The following is a 12,631-nucleotide window of genomic DNA, read 5'->3' as shown; positions in this document are numbered from 1 at the left end:
CAAAAAGGAGTGCAACACGAGGACTTCCTAGGGGGTCACCCATCCTAGTACTACTCTGGCCCAAGCACGCTTAACTTCGGAGTTTTGATGGGATCCGGGGATTTAGTGCTGGCATTATCGCACCCGTTTCGCGTGCTTCGTCCCTCGCCTATGTGCACGTCGCAGCCGGCGCATCAACGTCCGGAGCCTCTTGCCCGTCACGAAACCGTCGGCGCTTTCTCTAACGGTCTCGAAATCCCTATTGCAAGCTCTCTCCGAGCCCTATCCCGACGACTGCGTATCGGTCACGGCAAGCGCGTGCAGAAACCATCGGCACTTTCAAGAACGAACTCGGAATCGCTATTGCGACCCCAATCCGGAAAGCTCCCTCCGAGCCCCTCGAAACTGACTGCGTAGCGGTCATAGCAAATTTCCAGCCCCAAAACAATCGTCTCGGAGCCCTACGGGAGATGCTTCGTATCCCGGGATGCAAAAAGGAGTGCAACACGAGGGCTTCCCAAGGGGTCACCCATCCTTGTACTACTCTGGCCCAAGCACGCTTAACTTCGGAGTTTTGATGGGATTCGGGGATTTAGTGCTGGCATTATCGCACCCGTTTCGCGTGCTTCGTCCCTCGCCTATGTGCACGTCGCAGCCGGCGCATCAACGTCCGGAGCCTCTTGCCCGTCACGAAACCGTCGGCGCTTTCTCGAACGGTTTCGAAATCCCTATTGCAAGCTCTCTCCGAGCCCTAGCCCGACGACTGCGTATCGGTCACGGCAAGCGCGTGCAGAAACCATCGGCACTTTCTAGAACGAACTCGGAATCGCTATTGCGACCCCAATCCGGAAAGCTCTCTCCGAGCCCCTCGATACTGACTGCGTAGCGGTCACAGCAAATTTCCAGCCCCAAAACAATCGTCTCGGAGCTCTATGGGAGATATTTCGTATCTCGGGATGCAAAAAGGAGTGCAACACGAGGACTTCCCAGGGGGTCACCCATCCTAGTACTACTCTGGCCCAAGCACGCTTAACTTCGGAGTTTTGATGGGATCCGGGGATTTAGTGCTGGCATTATCGCACCCGTTTCGCGTGCTTCGTCCCTCGCCTATGTGCACATCGCAGCCGGCGCATCAACGTCCGGAGCCTCTTGCCCGTCACGAAATCGTCGGCGCTTTCTCGAACGGTCTCGAAATCCCTATTGCAAGCTCTCTCCGAGCCCTAGCCCGACGACTGCGTATCGGTCACGGCAAGCGCATGCAGAAACCATCGGCACTTTCTAGAACGAACTCGGAATCGCTATTGCGACCCCAATCCGGAAAGCTCTCTCCGAGCGCCTGGAAACTGACTGCGTAGCGGTCATAGCAAATTTCCAGCCCCAAAACAATCGTCTCGGTGCTCTACGGGAGATGTTTCGTATCTCGGGATGCAAAAAGGAGTGCAACACGAGGACTTCCCAGGGGGTCACCCATCCTTGTACTACTCTGGCCCAAGCACGCTTAACTTCGGAGTTTTGATGGGATCCGGGGATTTAGTGCTGGCATTATCGCACCCGTTTCGCGTGCTTCGTCCCTCGCCTATGTGCACGTCGCAGCCGGCGCATCAACGTTCGGAGCCTCTTGCCCGTCACGAAACCGTCGGCGCTTTCTCGAACGGTTTCGAAATCCCTATTGCAAGCTCTCTCCGAGCCCTAGCCCGACGACTGCGTATCGGTCACGGCAAGCGCGTGCAGAAACCATCGGCACTTTCTAGAACGAACTCGGAATCGCTATTGCGACCCCAATCCGGAAAGCTCTCTCCGAGCCCCTAGAAACTGACTGCGTAGCGGTCATAGCAAATTTCCAGCCCCAAAACAATCGTCTCGGAGCTCTACGGGAGATGTTTCGTATCCCGGGATGCAAAAAGGAGTGCAACACGAGGACTTCCCAAGGGGTCACCCATCCTGGTACTACTCTGGCCCAAGCACGCTTAACTTCGGAGTTTTGATGGGATCCGGGGATTTAGTGCTGGCATTATCGCACTCGTTTCGCGTGCTTCGTCCCTCGCCTATGTGCACGTCGCAGCCGGCGCATCAACGTCCGGAGCCTCTTGCCCGTCACGAAACCGTCGACGCTTTCTCGAACGGTCTCGAAATCCCTATTGCAAGCTCTCTCCGAGCCCTAGCCCGACGACTGCATATCGGTCACGGCAAGCGCGTGCAGAAACCATCGGCACTTTCTAGAACGAACTCGGAATCGCTATTGCGACCCCAATCCGGAAAGCTCTCTCCGAGCCCCTCGATACTGACTGCATAGCGGTCACAGCAAATTTCCAGCCCCAAAACAATCTTCTCGGAGCTCTACGGGAGATGTTTCGTATCTCGGGATGCAAAAAGGAGTGCAACACGAGGACTTCCCAGGGGGTCACCCATCCTAGTACTACTCTGGCCCAAGCACGCTTAACTTCGAAGTTTTGATGGGATCCGTGGATTTAGTGCTGGCATTATCGCACCCGTTTCGCGTGCTTCGTCCCTCGCCTATGTGTACGTCGCAGCCGGCGCATCAACGTCCGGAGCCTCTTGCCCGTCATGAAACCGTCGGCGCTTTCTCGAACGGTCTCGAAATCCCTATTGCAAGCTCTCTCCGAGCCCTAGCCCGACGACTGCGTATCGGTCACGGCAAGCACGTGCAGAAACCATCGGCACTTTCTAGAACGAACTCGGAATCGCTATTGCGACCCCAATCCGGAAAGCTCTCTCCGAGCCCCTCGAAACTGACTGCGTAGCGGTCATAGCAAATTTCCAGCCCCAAAACAATCGTCTCGGAGCTCTACGGGAGATGTTTCGTATCTCGGGATGCAAAAAGGAGTGCAACACGAGGACTTCCCAGGGGGTCACCCATCCTTGTACTACTCTGGCCCAAGCACGCTAAACTTCGGAGTTTTGATGGGATCCGGGGATTTAGTGCTGGCATTATCGCACCCGTTTCGCGTGCTTCGTCCCTCGCCTATGTGCACGTCGCAGCCGGCGCATCAATGTTCGGAGCCTCTTGCCCGTCACGAAACCGTCGGCGCTTTCTCGAACGGTTTCGAAATCCCTATTGCAAGCTCTCTCCAAGCCCTAGCCCGACGACTGCGTATCGGTCACGGCAAGCGCGTGCAGAAACCATCGGCACTTTCTAGAACGAACTCGGAATCGCTATTGCGACCCCAATCCGGAAAGCTCTCTCCGAGCCCCTCGATACTGACGGCGTAGCGGTCATAGCAAATTTCCAGCCCCAAAACAATCGTCTCGGAGCTCTACGGGAGATATTTCGTATCCCGGGATGCAAAAAGGAGTGCAACACGAGGACTTCCCAAGGGGTCACCCATCCTTGTAATACTCTGGCCTAAGCACGCTTAACTTCGGAGTTTTTATGGGATCCGGGGATTTAGTGCTGGCATTATCGCACCCGTTCCGCGTGCTTCGTCCCTCGCCTATGTGCACGTCGCAGCCGGCGCATCAACGTCCGGAGCCTCTTGCCCATCACGAAACCGTCGGCGCTTTCTCGAACGGTCTCGAAATCCCTATTACAAGCTCTCTCCGAGCCCTAGCCCGACGACTGCGTATCTGTCACGGCAAGCGCGTGCAGAAACCATCGGCACTTTCTAGAACGAACTCGGAATCGCTATTGCTACCCCAATCCGGAAAGCTCTCTCCGAGCCCCTCGAAACTGACTGCGTAGCGGTCATAGCAAATTTCCAGCCCCAAAACAATCGTCTCGGAGCTCTACGGGAGATGTTTCGTATCTCGGGATGCAAAAAGGAGTGCAACACGAGGACTTCCCAGGGGGTCACCCATCCTAGTACTACTCTGTCCCAAGCACGCTTAACTTCGGAGTTTTGATGGGATCCGGGGATTTAGTGCTGGCATTATCGCACCCGTTTCGCGTGCTTCGTCCCTCGCCTATGTGCACGTCGCAGCCGGCGCATCAACGTCCGGAGCCTCTTGCCCGTCACGAAACCGTCGGCGCTTTCTCGAACGGTCTCGAAATCCCTATTGCAAGCTCTCTCCGAGCCCTAGCCCGACGACTGCGTATCGGTCACGGCAAGCGCGTGCAGAAACCATCGGCACTTTCTAGAACGAACTCGGAATCGCTATTGCGACCCCAATCCGGAAAGCTCTCTCCGAGCCCCTCGATACTGACTGCATAGCGGTCACAGCAAATTTCCAGCCCCAAAACAATCTTCTCGGAGCTCTACGGGAGATGTTTCGTATCTCGGGATGCAAAAAGGAGTGCAACACGAGGACTTCCCAGGGGGTCACCCATCCTAGTACTACTCTGGCCCAAGCACGCTTAACTTCGGAGTTTTGATGGGATCCGTGGATTTAGTGCTGGCATTATCGCACCCGTTTCGCGTGCTTCGTCCCTCGCCTATGTGTACGTCGCAGCCGGCGCATCAACGTCCGGAGCCTCTTGCCCGTCACGAAACCGTCGGCGCTTTCTCGAACGGTCTCGAAATCCCTATTGCAAGCTCTCTCCGAGCCCTAGCCCGACGACTGCGTATCGGTCACGGCAAGCACGTGCAGAAACCATCGGCACTTTCTAGAACGAACTCGTAATCGCTATTGCGACCCCAATCCGGAAAGCTCTCTCCGAGCCCCTCGAAACTGACTGCGTAGCGGTCATAGCAAATTTCCAGCCCCAAAACAATCGTCTCGGAGCTCTACGGGAGATGTTTCGTATCTCGGGATGCAAAAAGGAGTGCAACACGAGGACTTCCCAGGGGGTCACCCATCCTTGTACTACTCTGGCCCAAGCACGCTTAACTTCGGAGTTTTGATGGGATCCGGGGATTTAGTGCTGGCATTATCGCACCCGTTTCGCGTGCTTCGTCCCTCGCCTATGTGCACGTCGCAGCCGGCACATCAACGTCCGGAGCCTCTTGCCCGTCACGAAACCGTCGGCGCTTTCTCGAACGGTTTCGAAATCCCTATTGCAAGCTCTCTCCGAGCCCTAGCCCGACGACTGCGTATCGGTTACTGCAAGCGCGTGCAGAAACCATCGGCACTTTCTAGAACGAACTCGGAATCGCTATTGCGACCCCAATCCGGAAAGCTCTCTCCGAGCCCCTCGAAACTGACTGCGTAGCGGTCATAGCAAATTTCCAGCCCCAAAACAATCGTCTCGGAGCTCTACGGGAGATGCTTCGTATCCCGGGATGAAAAAGGAGTGCAACACGAGGACTTCGCAAGGGGTCACCCATCCTTGTACTACTCTGGCCTAAGCACGCTTAACTTCGGAGTTTTTATGGGATCGGGGGATTTAGTGCTGGCATTATCGCACCCGTTTCGCGTGCTTCGTCCCTCGCCTATGTACACGTCGCAGCCGGCGCATCAACGTCCGGAGCCTCTTGCCCATCACGAAACCGTCGGCGCTTTCTCGAACGGTCTCGAAATCCCTGTTGCAAGCTCTCTCCGAGCCCTAGCCCGACGACTGCGTATCTGTCACGGCAAGCGCGTGCAGAAACCATCGGCACTTTCTAGAACGAACTCGGAATCGCTATTGCTACCCCAATCCGGAAAGCTCTCTCCGAGCCCCTCGAAACTGACTGCGTAGCGGTCATAGCAAATTTCCAGCCCCAAAACAATCGTCTCGGAGCTCTACGGGAGATGTTTCGTATCTCGGGATGCAAAAAGGAGTGCAACACGAGGACTTCCCAGGGGGTCACCCATCCTAGTACTACTCTGGCCCAAGCACGCTTAACTTCGGAGTTTTGATGGGATCCGGGGATTTAGTGCTGGCATTATCGCACCCGTTTCGCGTGCTTCGTCCCTCGCCTATGTGCACGTCGCAGCCGGCGCATCAACGTCCGGAGCCTCTTGCCCGTCACGAAACCGTCGGCGCTTTCTCGAACTGTCTCGAAATCCCTATTGCAAGCTCTCTCCGAGCCCTAGCCCGACGACTGCGTATCGGTCACGGCAAGCGCGTGCAGAAACCATCGGCACTTTCTAGAACGAACTCGGAATCGCTATTGCTACCCCAATCCGGAAAGCTCTCTCCGAGCCCCTCGAAACTGACTGCGTAGCGGTCATAGCAAATTTCCAGCCCCAAAACAATCGTCTCGGAGCTCTACGGGAGATGTTTCGTATCTCGGGATGCAAAAAGGAGTGCAACACGAGGACTTCCCAGGGGGTCACCCATCCTAGTACTACTCTGGCCCAAGCACGCTTAACTTCGGAGTTTTGATGGGATCCGGGGATTTAGTGCTAGCATTATCGCACCCGTTTCGCGTGCTTCGTCCCTCGCCTATGTGCACGTCGCAGCCGGCGCATCAACGTCCGGAGCCTCTTGCCCGTCACGAAACCGTCGGCGCTTTCTCGAACGGTCTCGAAATCCCTATTGCAAGCTCTCTCCGAGCCCTAGCCCGACGACTGCATATCGGTCACGGCAAGTGCGTGCAGAAACCATCGGCACTTTCTAGAACGAACTCGGAATCGCTATTGTGACCCCAATCCGGAAAGCTCTCTCCGAGCCCCTCGATACTGACTGCATAGCGGTCACAGCAAATTTCCAGCCCCAAAACAATCTTCTCGGAGCTCTACGGGAGATGTTTCGTATCTCGGGATGCAAAAAGGAGTGCAACACGAGGACTTCCCAGGGGGTCACCCATCCTAGTACTACTCTGGCCCAAGCACGCTTAACTTCGGAGTTTTGATGGGATCCGTGGATTTAGTGCTGGCATTATCGCACCCGTTTCGCGTGCTTCGTCCCTCGCCTATGTGTACGTCGCAGCCGGCGCATCAACGTCCGGAGCCTCTTGCCCGTCACGAAACCGTCGGCGCTTTCTCGAACGGTCTCGAAATCCCTATTGCAAGCTCTCTCCGAGCCCTAGCCCGACGACTGCGTATCGGTCACGGCAAGCACGTGCAGAAACCATCGGCACTTTCTAGAACGAACTCGGAATCGCTATTGCGACCCCAATCCGGAAAGCTCTCTCCGAGCCCCTCGAAACTGACTGCGTAGCGGTCATAGCAAATTTCCAGCCCCAAAACAATCGTCTCGGAGCTCTACGGGAGATGTTTCGTATCTCGGGATGCAAAAAGGAGTGCAACACGAGGACTTCCCAGGGGGTCACCCATCCTAGTACTACTCAGGCCCAAGCACGCTTAACTTCGGAGTTTTGATGGGATCCGGGGATTTAGTGCTGGCATTATCGCACCCGTTTCGCGTGCTTCGTCCCTCGCCTAGGTGCACGTCGCAGCCGGCGCATCAACGTCCGGAGCCTCTTGCCCGTCACGAAACCGTCGGCGCTTTCTCTAACGGTCTCGAAATCCCTATTGCAAGCTCTCTCCGAGCCCTATCCCGACGACTGCGTATCGGTCACGGCAAGCGCGTGCAGAAACCATCGGCACTTTCTAGAACGAACTCGGAATCGCTATTGCGACCCCAATCCGGAAAGCTCTCTCCGAGCCCCTCGAAACTGACTGCGTAGCGGTCATAGCAAATTTCCAGCCCCAAAACAATCTTCTCGGAGCTCTACGGGAGATGCTTCGTATCCCGGGATGCAAAAAGGAGTGCAACACGAGGACTTCCCAAGGGGTCACCCATCCTTGTACTACTCTGGCCCAAGCACGCTTAACTTCGGAGTTTTGATGGGATCCGGGGATTTAGTGCTGGCATTATCGCACCAGTTTCGCGTGCTTCGTCCCTCGCCTATGTGCACGTCGCAGCCGGCGCATCAACGTCCGGAGCCTCTTGCCCGTCACGAAACCGTCGGCGCTTTCTCGAACGGTTTCGAAATCCCTATTGCAAGCTCTCTCCGAGCCCTAGCCCGACGACTGCGTATCGGTCACGGCAAGCGCGTGCAGAAACCATCGGCACTTTCTAGAACGAACTCGGAATCGCTATTGCGACCCCAATCCGGAAAGCTCTCTCCGAGCCCCTCGATACTGACTGCGTAGCGGTCACAGCAAATTTCCAGCCCCAAAACAATCGTCTCGGAGCTCTATGGGAGATATTTCGTATCTCGGGATGCAAAAAGGAGTGTAACACGAGGACTTCCCAGGGGGTCACCCATCCTAGTACTACTCTGGCCCAAGCACGCTTAACTTCGGAGTTTTGATGGGATCCGGGGATTTAGTGCTGGCATTATCGCACCCGTTTCGCGTGCTTCGTCCCTCGCCTATGTGCACATCGCAGCCGGCGCATCAACGTCCGGAGCCTCTTGCCCGTCACGAAACCGTCGGCGCTTTCTCGAACGGTCTCGAAATCCCTATTGCAAGCTCTCTCCGAGCCCTAGCCCGACGACTGCGTATCGGTCACGGCAAGCGCATGCAGAAACCATCGGCACTTTCTAGAACGAACTCGGAATCGCTATTGCGACCCCAATCCGGAAAGCTCTCTCCGAGCCCCTCGAAACTGACTGCGTAGCGGTCATAGCAAATTTCCAGCCCCAAAACAATCGTCTCGGTGCTCTACGGGAGATGTTTCGTATCTCGGGATGCAAAAAGGAGTGCAACACGAGGACTTCCCAGGGGGTCACCCATCCTTGTACTACTCTGGCCCAAGCACGCTTAACTTCGGAGTTTTGATGGGATCCGGGGATTTAGTGCTGGCATTATCGCACCCGTTTCGCGTGCTTCGTCCCTCGCCTATGTGCACGTCGCAGCCGGCGCATCAACGTTCGGAGCCTCTTGCCCGTCACGAAACCGTCGGCGGTTTCTCGAACGGTTTCGAAATCCCTATTGCAAGCTCTCTCCGAGCCCTAGACCGACGACTGCGTATCGGTCACGGCAAGCGCGTGCAGAAACCATCGGCACTTTCTAGAACGAACTCGGAATCGCTATTGCGACCCCAATCCGGAAAGCTCTCTCCGAGCCCCTCGAAACTAACTGCGTAGCGGTCATAGCAAATTTACAGCCCCAAAACAATCGTCTCGGAGCTCTACGGGAGATGTTTCGTATCTCGGGATGCAAAAAGGAGTGCAACACGAGGACTTCCCAAGGGGTCACCCATCCTGGTACTACTCTGGCCCAAGCACGCTTAACTTCGGAGTTTTGATGGGATCCGGGGATTTAGTGCTGGCATTATCGCACCCGTTTCGCGTGCTTCGTCCCTCGCCTATGTGCACGTCGCAGCCGGCGCATCAACGTCCGGAGCCTCTTGCCCGTCACGAAACCGTCGGCGCTTTCTCGAACGGTTTCGAAATCCCTATTGCAAGCTCTCTCCAAGCCCTAGCTCGACGACTGCGTATCGGTCACGGCAAGCGCGTGCAGAAACCATCGGCACTTTCTAGAAAGAACTCGGAATCGCTATTGCTACCCCAATCCGGAAAGCTCTCTCCGAGCCCCTCGATACTGACAACGTAGCGGTCACAGCAAATTTCCAGCCCCAAAACAATCGTCTCGGAACTCTACGGGAGTTGTTTCGTATCCCGTGATGCAAAAAGGAGTGCAAAACGAGGACTTCCCAGGGGGTCACCCATCCTAGTACTACTCTGCCGAAGCACGCTTAACTTCGGAGTTTTGATGGGATCCGGGGATTTAGTGCTGGCATTATCGCACCCGTTTCGTGTGCTTCGTCCCTCGCCTATGTGCACGTCGCAGTCGGCGCATCAACGTCCGGAGCCTCTTGCCCGTCACGAAACCGTCGGCGCTTTCCCGAACGGTCTCGAAATCCCTATTGCAAGTTCTCTCCGAGCCCTAGCCCGACGAATGCGTATCGGTCACGGCAAGCGCGTGCAGAAACTATCGGCACTTTCTAGAACGAACTCGGAATCGCTATTGCGACCCCAATCCGGAAAGCTCTATCCGAGCCCCTCGATACTGACAGCGTAGCGGTCACAGCAAATTTCCAGCCCCAAAACAATCGTCTCGGAGCTCTACGGGAGATGTTTCGTATCTCGGGATGCAAAAAGGAGTGCAACACGAGGACTTCCCAGGGGGTCACCCATCCTGGTACTACTCTGGCCCAAGCACGCTTAACTTCGGAGTTTTGATGGGATCCTGGGATTTAGTGCTGGCATTATCGCACCCGTTTCGCGTGCTTCGTCCCTCGCCTATGTGCACGTCGCAGCCGGCGCATCAACGTCCGGAGCCTCTTGCCCGTCACGAAACCGTCGGCGCTTTCTCGAACGGTCTCGAAATCCCTATTGCAAGCTCTCTCCGAGCCCTAGCCCGACGACTGCGTATCGGTCACGGCAAGCGCGTGCAGAAACCATCGGCACTTTCTAGAACGAACTCAGAATCGCTATTGCGACCCCAATCCGGAAAGCTCTCTCCGAGCCCCTCGATACTGACTGCGTAGCGGTCACAGCAAATTTCCAGCCCCAAAACAATCGTCTCGGAGCTCTACGGGAGATGTTTCGTATCTCGGGATGCAAAAAGGAGTGCAACACGAGGACTTCCCAGGGGGTCACCCATCCTTGTACTACTCTGGCCCAAGCACGCTTAACTTCGGAGTTTTGATGGGATCCGGGGATTTAGTGCTGGCATTATCGCACCCGTTTCGCGTGCTTCGTCCCTCGCCTATTTGCACGTCGCAGCCGGCGCATCAACGTTCGGAGCCTCTTGCCCGTCACGAAACCGTCGGCGCTTTCTCGAACTGTTTCGAAATCCCTATTGCAAGCTCTCTCCGAGCCCTAGCCCGACGACTGCGTATCGGTCACGGCAAGCGCGTGCAGAAACCATCGGCACTTTCTAGAACGAACTCAGAATCGCTATTGCGCCCCCAATCCGGAAAGCTCTCTCCGAGCCCCTCGATACTGACTGCGTAGCGGTCACAGCAAATTTCCAGCCCCAAAACAATCGTCTCGGAGCTCTACGGGAGATGTTTCGTATCTCGGGATGCAAAAAGGAGTGCAACACGAGGACTTCCCAGGGGGTCACCCATCCTTGTACTACTCTGGCCCAAGCACGCTTAACTTCGGAGTTTTGATGGGATCCGGGGATTTAGTGCTGGCATTATCGCACCCGTTTCGCGTGCTTCGTCCCTCGCCTATTTGCACGTCGCAGCCGGCGCATCAACGTTCGGAGCCTCTTGCCCGTCACGAAACCGTCGGCGCTTTCTCGAACTGTTTCGAAATCCCTATTGCAAGCTCTCTCCGAGCCCTAGCCCGATGACTGCGTATCGGTCACGGCAAGCGCGTGCAGAAACCATCGGCACTTTCTAGAACGAACTCGGAATCGCTACTGCGACCCCAATCCGGAAAGCTCTCTCCGAGCCCCTCGAAACTGACTGCGTAGCGGTCATAGCAAATTTCCAGCCCCAAAACAATCGTCTCGGAGCTCTACGGGAGATGTTTCGTATCTCGGGATGCAAAAAGGAGTGCAACACGAGGACTTCCCAGGGGGTCACCCATCCTGGTACTACTTTAGCCCAAGCACGCTTAACTTCGGAGTTTTGATGGGATCCGGGGATTTAGTGCTGGCATTATCGCACCCGTTTCGCGTGCTTCGTCCCTCGCCTATGTGCACGTCGCAGCCGGCGCATCAACGTCCGGAGCCTCTTGCCCGTCACGAAACCGTCGGCGCTTTCTCGAACGGTTTCGAAATCCCTATTGCAAGCTCTCTCCAAGCCCTAGCTCGACGACTGCGTATCGGTCACGGCAAGCGCGTGCAGAAACCATCGGCACTTTCTAGAACGAACTCGGAATCGCTATTGCGACCCCAATCCGGAAAGCTCTATCCGAGCCCCTCGATACTGACAGCGTAGCGGTCACAGCAAATTTCCAGCCCCAAAACAATCGTCTCGGAGCTCTACGGGAGATGTTTCGTATCTCGGGATGCAAAAAGGAGTGCAACACGAGGATTTCCCAGGGGGTCACCCATCCTGGTACTACTTTGGCCCAAGCACGCTTAACTTCGGAGTTTTGATGGGATCCTGGGATTTAGTGCTGGCATTATCGCACCCGTTTCGCGTGCTTCGTCCCTCGCCTATGTGCACGTCGCAGCCGGCGCATCAACGTCCGGAGCCTCTTGCCCGTCACGAAACCGTCGGCGCTTTCTCGAACGGTCTCGAAATCCCTATTGCAAGCTCTCTCCGAGCCCTAGCCCGACGACTGCGTATCGGTCACGACAAGCGCGTGCAGAAACCATCGGCACTTTCTAGAACGAACTCAGAATCGCTATTGCGACCCCAATACGGAAAGCTCTCTCCGAGCCCCTCGATACTGACTGCGTAGCGGTCACAGCAAATTTCCAGCCCCAAAACAATCGTCTCGGAGCTCTACGGGAGATGTTTCGTATCTCGGGATGTAAAAAGGAGTGCAAAACGAGGACTTCCCAGGGGGTCACCCATCGTTGTACTACTCTGGCCCAAGCACGCTTAACTTCGGAGTTTTGATGGGATCCGGGGATTTAGTGCTGGCATTATCGCACCCGTTTCGTGTGCTTCGTCCCTCGCCTATGTGCACGTCGCAGCCGGCGCATCAACGTCCGGAGCCTCTTGCCCGTCACGAAACCGTCGGCGCTTTCTCGAACGGTTTCGAAATCCCTATTGCAAGCTCTATCCGAGCCCTAGCCCGACGACTGCGTATCGGTCACGGCAAGCGCGTGCAGAAACCATCGGCACTTTCTAGAACGAACTCGGAATCGCTATTGCGACCCCAATCCGGAAAGCTCTCTCCGAGCCCCTCGATACTGACAGCGTAGCGGTCACAGCAAATTTCCAGCCCCAAAACAATCATCTCGGAAC

At 56.0% G+C, this 12,631-nt stretch overlaps 22 non-coding genes and 5 pseudogenes across 22 annotated transcripts; all 27 read right to left on the bottom strand.

Moving 5' to 3' along the window:
* Nucleotides 1–6: 6 nt before the first annotated feature.
* LOC135599858 (5S ribosomal RNA) lies at nt 7–125 on the bottom strand. Its single transcript, XR_010482199.1, has one exon. It is a non-coding gene; the product is annotated as a 5S ribosomal RNA (ribosomal RNA).
* A 350-nt stretch (nt 126–475) lies between these two features.
* On the bottom strand, nt 476–594 carry LOC135601837 (5S ribosomal RNA; annotated as a pseudogene).
* Nucleotides 595–944: 350 nt separating this feature from the next.
* On the bottom strand, nt 945–1,063 carry LOC135603497 (5S ribosomal RNA). The gene has a single exon (XR_010484121.1). It is a non-coding gene; the product is annotated as a 5S ribosomal RNA (ribosomal RNA).
* Nucleotides 1,064–1,413: 350 nt separating this feature from the next.
* LOC135600208 (5S ribosomal RNA) lies at nt 1,414–1,532 on the bottom strand. Its single transcript, XR_010482535.1, has one exon. It is a non-coding gene; the product is annotated as a 5S ribosomal RNA (ribosomal RNA).
* Nucleotides 1,533–1,882: 350 nt separating this feature from the next.
* LOC135599457 (5S ribosomal RNA) lies at nt 1,883–2,001 on the bottom strand. Its single transcript, XR_010481889.1, has one exon. It is a non-coding gene; the product is annotated as a 5S ribosomal RNA (ribosomal RNA).
* A 350-nt stretch (nt 2,002–2,351) lies between these two features.
* LOC135601034 (5S ribosomal RNA) lies at nt 2,352–2,470 on the bottom strand. The gene has a single exon (XR_010483340.1). It is a non-coding gene; the product is annotated as a 5S ribosomal RNA (ribosomal RNA).
* Nucleotides 2,471–2,820: 350 nt separating this feature from the next.
* LOC135601410 (5S ribosomal RNA) lies at nt 2,821–2,939 on the bottom strand. The gene has a single exon (XR_010483705.1). It is a non-coding gene; the product is annotated as a 5S ribosomal RNA (ribosomal RNA).
* A 350-nt stretch (nt 2,940–3,289) lies between these two features.
* On the bottom strand, nt 3,290–3,408 carry LOC135603297 (5S ribosomal RNA; annotated as a pseudogene).
* A 350-nt stretch (nt 3,409–3,758) lies between these two features.
* LOC135600652 (5S ribosomal RNA) lies at nt 3,759–3,877 on the bottom strand. The gene has a single exon (XR_010482970.1). It is a non-coding gene; the product is annotated as a 5S ribosomal RNA (ribosomal RNA).
* Nucleotides 3,878–4,227: 350 nt separating this feature from the next.
* On the bottom strand, nt 4,228–4,346 carry LOC135600284 (5S ribosomal RNA). The gene has a single exon (XR_010482610.1). It is a non-coding gene; the product is annotated as a 5S ribosomal RNA (ribosomal RNA).
* Nucleotides 4,347–4,696: 350 nt separating this feature from the next.
* LOC135600207 (5S ribosomal RNA) lies at nt 4,697–4,815 on the bottom strand. The gene has a single exon (XR_010482534.1). It is a non-coding gene; the product is annotated as a 5S ribosomal RNA (ribosomal RNA).
* Nucleotides 4,816–5,164: 349 nt separating this feature from the next.
* LOC135603511 (5S ribosomal RNA) lies at nt 5,165–5,283 on the bottom strand (annotated as a pseudogene).
* A 350-nt stretch (nt 5,284–5,633) lies between these two features.
* Nucleotides 5,634–5,752, bottom strand: LOC135603484 (5S ribosomal RNA). Its single transcript, XR_010484119.1, has one exon. It is a non-coding gene; the product is annotated as a 5S ribosomal RNA (ribosomal RNA).
* Nucleotides 5,753–6,102: 350 nt separating this feature from the next.
* On the bottom strand, nt 6,103–6,221 carry LOC135599878 (5S ribosomal RNA). Its single transcript, XR_010482218.1, has one exon. It is a non-coding gene; the product is annotated as a 5S ribosomal RNA (ribosomal RNA).
* A 350-nt stretch (nt 6,222–6,571) lies between these two features.
* On the bottom strand, nt 6,572–6,690 carry LOC135600283 (5S ribosomal RNA). Its single transcript, XR_010482609.1, has one exon. It is a non-coding gene; the product is annotated as a 5S ribosomal RNA (ribosomal RNA).
* Nucleotides 6,691–7,040: 350 nt separating this feature from the next.
* On the bottom strand, nt 7,041–7,159 carry LOC135599330 (5S ribosomal RNA). The gene has a single exon (XR_010481877.1). It is a non-coding gene; the product is annotated as a 5S ribosomal RNA (ribosomal RNA).
* A 350-nt stretch (nt 7,160–7,509) lies between these two features.
* On the bottom strand, nt 7,510–7,628 carry LOC135600970 (5S ribosomal RNA). The gene has a single exon (XR_010483278.1). It is a non-coding gene; the product is annotated as a 5S ribosomal RNA (ribosomal RNA).
* Nucleotides 7,629–7,978: 350 nt separating this feature from the next.
* LOC135600189 (5S ribosomal RNA) lies at nt 7,979–8,097 on the bottom strand. Its single transcript, XR_010482516.1, has one exon. It is a non-coding gene; the product is annotated as a 5S ribosomal RNA (ribosomal RNA).
* Nucleotides 8,098–8,447: 350 nt separating this feature from the next.
* LOC135600206 (5S ribosomal RNA) lies at nt 8,448–8,566 on the bottom strand. The gene has a single exon (XR_010482533.1). It is a non-coding gene; the product is annotated as a 5S ribosomal RNA (ribosomal RNA).
* A 350-nt stretch (nt 8,567–8,916) lies between these two features.
* On the bottom strand, nt 8,917–9,035 carry LOC135599688 (5S ribosomal RNA). Its single transcript, XR_010482034.1, has one exon. It is a non-coding gene; the product is annotated as a 5S ribosomal RNA (ribosomal RNA).
* Nucleotides 9,036–9,385: 350 nt separating this feature from the next.
* LOC135602803 (5S ribosomal RNA) lies at nt 9,386–9,503 on the bottom strand (annotated as a pseudogene).
* Nucleotides 9,504–9,853: 350 nt separating this feature from the next.
* LOC135600460 (5S ribosomal RNA) lies at nt 9,854–9,972 on the bottom strand. The gene has a single exon (XR_010482781.1). It is a non-coding gene; the product is annotated as a 5S ribosomal RNA (ribosomal RNA).
* Nucleotides 9,973–10,322: 350 nt separating this feature from the next.
* On the bottom strand, nt 10,323–10,441 carry LOC135600205 (5S ribosomal RNA). The gene has a single exon (XR_010482532.1). It is a non-coding gene; the product is annotated as a 5S ribosomal RNA (ribosomal RNA).
* Nucleotides 10,442–10,791: 350 nt separating this feature from the next.
* On the bottom strand, nt 10,792–10,910 carry LOC135600204 (5S ribosomal RNA). The gene has a single exon (XR_010482531.1). It is a non-coding gene; the product is annotated as a 5S ribosomal RNA (ribosomal RNA).
* Nucleotides 10,911–11,260: 350 nt separating this feature from the next.
* LOC135600241 (5S ribosomal RNA) lies at nt 11,261–11,379 on the bottom strand. The gene has a single exon (XR_010482567.1). It is a non-coding gene; the product is annotated as a 5S ribosomal RNA (ribosomal RNA).
* A 350-nt stretch (nt 11,380–11,729) lies between these two features.
* Nucleotides 11,730–11,848, bottom strand: LOC135601662 (5S ribosomal RNA; annotated as a pseudogene).
* Nucleotides 11,849–12,198: 350 nt separating this feature from the next.
* On the bottom strand, nt 12,199–12,317 carry LOC135601061 (5S ribosomal RNA). The gene has a single exon (XR_010483366.1). It is a non-coding gene; the product is annotated as a 5S ribosomal RNA (ribosomal RNA).
* Nucleotides 12,318–12,631: the final 314 nt, after the last annotated feature.

The sequence above is a fragment of the Musa acuminata genome, chromosome BXJ2-1 (genome assembly GCF_036884655.1).
Source record: "Musa acuminata AAA Group cultivar baxijiao chromosome BXJ2-1, Cavendish_Baxijiao_AAA, whole genome shotgun sequence".
NCBI lineage: Eukaryota > Viridiplantae > Streptophyta > Magnoliopsida > Zingiberales > Musaceae > Musa > Musa acuminata.
The sequence above is the reverse complement of the archived record's forward strand: the minus strand, read 5'-3'. Positions and strand labels throughout refer to the sequence as shown.